The sequence below is a fragment of the Podarcis muralis genome, chromosome 16 (assembly GCF_964188315.1).
Source record: "Podarcis muralis chromosome 16, rPodMur119.hap1.1, whole genome shotgun sequence".
In the NCBI taxonomy this organism is placed as follows: Eukaryota; Metazoa; Chordata; class Lepidosauria; order Squamata; family Lacertidae; genus Podarcis; species Podarcis muralis.
Window position 1 is genome coordinate 23,011,169 of NC_135670.1, and position 7,962 is coordinate 23,019,130.

Genomic DNA, 7,962 nt, shown 5'->3' on the forward strand with positions numbered 1-7,962 from the left:
TGAATTATCATCTTGCTGTTGCTGCTGTAAAACTCCCCCCTCCATTTTCAGTCTAGCTTCCTGTAGTTTAAACCCACTGCTTCTTAGTCGATCTTCAGTGCAAAATGTAAACAGCCTTTTCTGTAGTTTTTGGATATGTATTTGACAACAGTCAACATTATAACAGCCTCGCAAACAAGTCCCCAGAAAGGTAGAAAAATCCTTTATGAGCTAAACTCACAGTTCCTTCAGCCTTTCTTCATATGTCTTCTAGATCCCTTCAGCATCCTCAATGTTCTTTTTTAAGTCAAGGTAATTGGTTCCTTTTATCTATTAATTTATCAGTAACATAACAGAAAATTAAGTTACTTAAGTTAAAATTAAGTTTAATTAAGAAAATTAAGTTACAACATATATTACTTGAACCAATAGACTATACCAGAGAAAGTTCATAACTTCATACGACGTTTATTTTTAGAGCAAACAAGGAAGACCATTTTTTTTTAATTATGATGAACTAAAAGAGTACTCCACTTCCAGCAGGAAATGTAGCTGGTAAAGGGTTACAAATCAAAGACAGGCACAGAAACAAGAAATAGGTACAGTATTCCCTTCCCACAAATCAGACAAGATATTTGCATATTAGAAATTTCATTATGGGACTAGTGACAGTCCTAGTGCCAAAGGAAGAAGGGGTTCCAAGTATAAAAGCTTTGCAAATAAGACTCCCAAAATTACTAGCCCACCATAATTTTTACTGTTCACCTGTTAAGGCATTACAAAGTAAGTTGTTTGCGGCACATTAGCTGGGAGCAAGGGGAGGAGAAGGGAAATTCATTCCCAATAACTGCTTGCTTGCCTAAGGGTAATCTATACTCACAAGCAAGCAGATATACATTATAACAGCCATTTATTAAGCATTTGGAACACCCTATTTCTAAAAAAAATATGGTAACTAGCTTTAGGAAACTCTGTGTTGTGCGTTCGCAACTATTCTACTTAGTTGTATATCTTTCACAAAAATTGACAGAATACTGCTTAATCAATGGAAGGTACACAATTTAATCTGCATGCCATATTTGTTATTGCACCTCAAAATTGATTTGCATTTTCTGTTGTCACTGTCGCGTTGTGGATTCGTCCCCGTCTCTCTCTCTCTCTCCCCCCCCCCCCCATCCACCAATTATCCACCAGTTTATAAATTCCTCTATTTTGAGGTCAGTAACAACTTGGCATTTGTCTTTGGTTTCCAAGCAAGTGCTTTAACTGGCCAATATAAACTTTGAATTCTAAATCAGTCCTTCTTAGGTCTTGTTTCTACTGAGGTGGTTGACCTGAACGTGAGCTGTTCTGTTTTAGACCACAGGTATGGGCTCACGTGATGGAATGCTTCTCCATACAAAATACCCACTCTGCACAGAAAACTAGGAAATGGGAGAGAAGGCTAAGGCTAGAACCAGTCTCCCTAGTTTTCAATGTGCAAGGATATTATCTACTATATATACGTGGAGCAGCATTTCATTACGTGAGCCGCACCTGTCTGAAGTGCCACATCCAGAGACAAGCTTACCACCACAGTGAGAGCCAGGCCTATGTCACACCCTTCATCTAGGTGACTAATAAAAGTGACTAGAATTGACTAAGCAGATCCCAGCCAAATCTTGTTGTACACCAACAATGAATTATTAGCGAAGTTCTCCAACAGCCCAACCTAATGCTCTAAAATATATTTCTCCAATTTATAATTCATGAATGTCATCAAATAGATGTATGAATGCTTTCAATCTAGTGTGTTACCCTCAGTCAAACAATTTACCATACCAACAGAGGAAGCTGAACTAAGGTGACACCGTTTGCTCTTTATAAAAATGCTCTTCAAAACTGTAGACTGCTAGGAACTGCTCAGCTTGTTTATAAGCTTAAATTGCTTTTTTGTTCTACTTGCCAAGCTTATTCATTATCTCTAGGAAGCACACAATTCCATGGACCCTCCCTTTTTTAAGATAACCACGGCATTTGCCTTCAGCCAGTTAGAGATCTTGCACAGTTGCAATGGGAAACTTTGGAATGGAAAGTGCAAGAATTTCCCCCCACTCCAAGTCCCTGCCAAAGACCTAGGGGTTTAGATTCAGTGCCATCAAAGCAGCCCCTCCAGCCCCTTCCTCACACTTACTCTTGCATGGAGATGAGAAGGGGATGCTGACAGCAGGGACACCTTCCAGTCTGACACAAGGAAACATGGGGAATTTAGTTCCTGATGCTTCCAGTGTCAAATGTAGAGCGTTCACTACATTACAAAATAATAGAAATTGCATTTCCAATGCTTCCTGGCAGTAATAAGCATTCCCTCAGCATCACGTCTGAGGTCTTCAAAGCCACAAGCCCTCTCTGTTGCTATCCTTACCCCCAAGAGTAAGCTTGCGAAAAGGGAATGGTATGCAGACAGCTGGCAGCAACAGAGGCCTTAGGCTGCAGGTAAATCAACAGGGCCTTTTCAGACAGGGCTCATGCTTCCCAGTTCAGATAGGACTATGATATAACTATTTTTTGTTTGTTTCTGGATGTAATGTTTTGGCTAATGTTTAAATTGTTAGCATGCCTCCCAATTTGCTTGATTATTTTAAACAACCATTCTGAATGCAAGAAAAATGAGAGTGAAGGACTGAATTGGGATTAAAGAAAATATACTTTAACCCATTACATTTTTATAGCATTTTCATTCCCCTCCCAGGTAATTAGACATGATCTCCTGGTCAACACTGTAGCTTCCACTTGCCATGCATAGGGCAGGTAACAGAAGGCAGGAACCACTTCCCTTAAACCAAGTCAGACTACTAGTCCACCAAATTCAATACTGTCTACTCAGAGTAACAGTCTCTCTCCAGGGTTCCACACAGAATTGTTCCCCACTCTAACTGGAGATTCCTGAGATCTCAAGTCTTTAAAAACATGATATGACAAACAAAGCCTACTTGCCTGGCTTGTACAAGCAGGAAAATACACGTGCAAATACCAGTTGAGGCTATTATTCCCAGACTCTGAAAATGGAATTTGGAATAACAGCTTCTCTCTCCCCATTTTAAATCAGATGATGTCACAATGCACAGACAAGCACTTTACAGAACAGTGAGAATTATATGCTGTGCTCCTGGGTGTAAAGTCACATCCACATACTTTAAAGTGTTCAAATCAGCTAGAAGCATGTTCTCCTCTATGAGGAACACCTTAGCTATAATGTTTGCCTAGGATTCTGCACTCCTTAAAAGACCTTCTTGAGATTTGATTACATCATCACATCCCTAATAAAATATCCTACCCAGGATGTGATTTGCTTATGGACCAAGAATCACCTAGGAAAGAGAATGAAGCAATCAGTCTCATCCTTCTTTTCCCCTTATGATAACCGACCTGAAACACAATACTATAGTCTAGCCTTTCTCAACCTTGGGTTCCCAGATGTTCTTGAACTACAACTCCCATCATACCTGACCACTGGCCATTCTGGCTAGGACTCATGAGAGTTGTAGTCGAACATCTGGGGACTCAAGTTTGAGAAAGGCTTCTCTAGTCAGTTTGTGTATACTGTATTAGCCATACAAGAAGCAAAACTCTCTCTTACAGAAGAAACTTATTTTCAAAGTTCAGCACAGGGTTCAATTCTGGCATCACACATAATTAATGAATGATGGGCATGATATCTGAACTGACAAACCATAGTTACACAATCACACCACTGCTTCCAGAGACAGGAATCAACTTGTGAAGTGCTTAGTGTACTGGAAATGAAAGGAAACACAGCAACAAGCAATGGTTTGCCTGGAAGCTCACACCCTGGGTCTTAAACTGGTTGACTCAAACCATGACCATCTCATCACAGGGTCTGTTCTATACAAGGTAGAAATCAAGAATTTAGTATGGCAGCACCTACCCTTTGGAACTCCCTCCCGTTACATGTCAGAAAGGAGCAGTCTTACTACTGTCCTTTCAGATCTTCCTTTTTCAACAAGACCTTTAAGTGGGGATTTTTATCCCAATTTGTATTGAATTTGAAATTGTTTATGTTTTTGATGTTAGGATATTTCTTGGGAAGCGAGTCATAAATGAAATAAATGAATAAATAAGAAGTGCACATTGGAGCCCAGGCAGAGAAGGCTCCCTTTCCCTCCCTTGTGTGTTGGCAACCCCAAATTATTCTGGCATCCAAGCTAACAGCCTCAAGTTTGTGCAAATAAACTGAAGGAAAGATTGCTAAACTGGAACAAACTAAACAAACGTCTGCATCACTGATACCATAAGAAAGTCCTGTATGATCTAAATGAAAGTATGGCATGACTCTTTTATTCACTTTCAGTCCTCTTCTCCCTCAGTGAGGAATTCTGGTGCCAGGTGATATGCTACACTGTATGGCTTACAACAGAGCTAGCCAACATGGTACCCTGCAAATGTTTTGGACTACAGCTCCCAGCAGCAAATCCAATGATAAGGGATGTGAGTTGTAGTCCAAAACATCTGCAGGGCACCACTTTGGCTACCCATGGCATACAGCATGCCAGCTTGTACAAGTTATGCATACAGGTTGGTTGGCTGGTTGGTTTTACTTTTGTAAAAATAGATGGCTCTCGTTTTCTACAGGATATTTTTCTGGAAAATAAATTTTGTGTGCCATAAACAAGGTTCTGATTCAGGTATGCACAAACCCACTACTACTAGCCATCTCAAGCGACAGATATCGCTAAAACCTGCCTAAAGCCCTAAACATGGTACAAAGAGCCAAGTGGCAAATCTTCCCTGTAACAACAGTGTTTGCTATTTTATAGCCAGTGAGCTGCAAAGCATCTTCATGGGATTTACTCAGGGCCACAGCTCAGTAGTAGAGCACATGCTTTGGATGTGAAAGATCCCAGGTTCAATCCTCAATATCTTCAACTAGGACTACGAAAGACTCCTCCCTGAAACCCATCTGAAATAAACTCTGCATAATGCAACTTCCAATGTTCTGGGAAAATCCAAAACTTAGTAACATAATTTTTGAGGATTTAAAACTTTAGTCAAATCCATTAAGCACACCTAGTGCAAGCAGTTTAAAAGCAACTAGAATCATTCTTTAACAAGCTGCAAAATTTACCTGAAGTATCAAAGGTGGTGTGCCTTCTTTCCTCATACTTGATTATTTATTCCCGTATGCATAACAACCACCTGCAATGTTGTCCTTGAACATTAAGTATCTCTTTTGCATTAATCTTGGCTTCCCCCCTTGCCTTAACACCTCTGCAGTTTACAGTCTCAATACACAGCTTCGCATGGCAATATGCAATTAGGAGATGCTTTGCTTGCTGCCACACAAAATGACACAGCAGGCTGCAGTTCCATTCTTCAGTCTTCTACTAACCAAGAAATACCCAACCACCTGAAGCTATGTGCCTACTCCACACCAGGCAGTTCTCAAATTCCACATACTGTATTAACATTCCCCAACTATTCCCTCCAGATAGTTTTTTTGGAGCCTAACTCCCATCAGTCCCAACCTGCATGGTCAATGACTGGGAATGATGAGAGTTGTAGTCCACAACAAGTGGAGGGCATTAGGCACAGAGAGGGGAGTTGCCATATATCATTACTCCTTCAAAACCTGGCAATGTTCCTATATCTACCTGCCCTCTGTCACATGAAACTTTGAGAAATCTTTCCATACAACACTCAGTACTTTTCATCACTCTGATGTTCCACTTCACCTACACTTCTGAAATATTCAAACCCCTCCATGTATCCATATGTAAAGTACTGATAGAAGACATTCCAGTTCTGGATTAATGACGCAGCAGATGGAGGAGGAGTGAAGCAGCAGTGACCATTCATCATGTCACAATAAGTAGTAGAGATAAGATAATGTGGAAGCAATGTTGGACATTTAAATAGTATGCACCTACACAGTGGATATATCCAATACCTTCCTGGCAGCCCAGGGCAAACAACCCCCATCCTCACATACACATTCCACTCATAGTGGACACTCGACAAGGGAGGGAAAGCCGGGCCTTCTCTATCCCACATGTTTTCTCAGCACAATACAGCTTTTAAAGGGCACTGGTCACTTTGATCTGAAGTTGAATTTCCAAGGGATGTCCATTAGTTAATTGACAGATTTCCACTGAACTTGAAGCCTGCAGCTCAATCCTATGCTTGTTTAGTTGGAAGTGTCACTATGTTGAATTAGGCTAACACTCTGGTCAGTGTGCATAAGACTGCAGCCTTAGAAATACTGTACAGTTGAATCACTCAAGACCATTGTGGTAACACCAGCACCATCCCTTCAGCTCCCAAGCAAAGATATAGAAACATCTGTGGCTGCAATCCTAGCTGCACTTACTTGGAAGTAAGCCCCACTGAATGCAATAGAACTTCCTTCTGAGTAGACATGGTTAGGATAGTGCTGGTGGTGAATGATTTTGGAAAAAATCCTTCTTTACAGCTAGACAGACAGATCTGGAAGAGATTGTGAAGCTTATAGTAACAAGTATAGAATGAAATGGCCTTCAAAAACAACAAATTCCAGCAACAGTATATTATATGCAAGAAAACCTGAAATTAGCAACCACTGCCAACTTTCAAGATGAAAGAACTGCTTCAAGTCCAGAACCAAACTCAAGTCGAGCTCCTGTAAACCTGCAAGCAATCACATAACAGTGTCTACCCAACTCAGCATGGCACACCACACCCCATATCTAGAACACCACAAATGGAACATAGTCTCCAACACAACTTGCATCAGAAAAGGTAAAAACAGAATCCCATGACACAACAATAATTCTGAAATCATCATTCTGACTTTCTAGTCACACCCCTGCAGTGGTAAAATCCTGTCTTTCTACAGAAAACTTCATGTTCTCGGTTCTATGTCTCTATCCACTTTAGGTAAAACCTAGTTTAATACATCAGGGGAGTAGAAAGATAAACCCCTATATCTGAATACAGAGGCAAACTCTGAACCAATAAAGGGATGTTGTAGTCCTTTGGAAAGGTGAAGGATACAGGGGTGGGAAAGAAGGTGATTAACCCAGGCTTCCTCACAACGGTCTTAATTATTTTCATATGCAGGTATCCCACACACAATACTGACCGTATCTCATACGAAAGTCACCAACGTGCAGTGGGTAGCACCAGCAACCTTGCAAACAGTTGTGCAGCATGAGGAGGAATGGAAACTTATCCATTACACACATGCATACTATAAGGGGTGTGAGAGTTAAAAGGTCTCACCTGAGGACATTCCCAAGATCACTTAAAAGAGATTAAATGCTCCCCCAGTATCCCTTTAGCTTGCATATCAAAATCTACAAAAGTTAACCCAAACCCAGTAAGGGCACACATCTTTGTGTCTAGTCATTTGTGGTCTTCACAATATTAAAAGCCAACTTTTGTCATGCTCCTTTGCTAGTCTCCAGAGGCAATTTACACTTGCCACAGGTAACCTGGTAAGTGGTTATTACAGCACTGCTTCAATCACCAAGTCATACTCATAGCAGATTACAGAGACACAAATGGGTGGATTTTCTGTACACCCTTTTCAGTGTGGTCTAATCTGCATGGTGACGGCAAGGATGGAAGCATAAATTGGGAGTTACTTTGGATATTAATTATTGTGGAGAACCAAAGATGACTGTGTGCTGATGATAACATTAAGCTGGGGGCAGGGAAGACAACATACAGGAAGGTGAGGAAAAAACCAAAATATCAGATCTAGGGTTAAAAGGGAAAAGGAGAAACACACAATATGGGAGGAAAAGGGGGGGGGGTTAACAAACTCAATCTTCTGCCACACAAATTGGTCTCAGGCCTAAAACATGGGTGCACACAGCCAAAGGGAAGCCAAGTACACCTTGCATTTACTTACACGTATGTTTATGTTCCTCAAATGTCCCATGCAGTTGAGCAAGAGTTAAGAGGCCAAAATTTGGGACCCGTGTACGCTTCCTTGGAAACTAC

The 7,962-nt window shown here is 40.9% G+C and overlaps 1 protein-coding gene across 17 annotated transcripts in view; it reads right to left on the bottom strand.

Moving 5' to 3' along the window:
- MTMR3 (myotubularin related protein 3) overlaps positions 1-7,962 on the bottom strand; it is a 57,049-nt gene that overhangs the window by 48,334 nt on the left and 753 nt on the right. Inside the window, exons 2-3 of one of the 17 annotated variants that reach the window (XM_077920165.1) lie at positions 6,347-6,462; positions 221-309 (exon numbers count right to left, since the gene is read on the bottom strand). The exons of 14 other annotated variants lie outside the window; for them this stretch is intronic. The gene's annotated coding sequence lies outside the window, so the exon portion shown is untranslated. The remainder of the gene's footprint in view (positions 1-220; positions 310-6,346; positions 6,463-7,962) is intronic. 2 more of the 17 variants (XM_077920164.1, XM_077920166.1) reach the window with 2 other exon arrangements.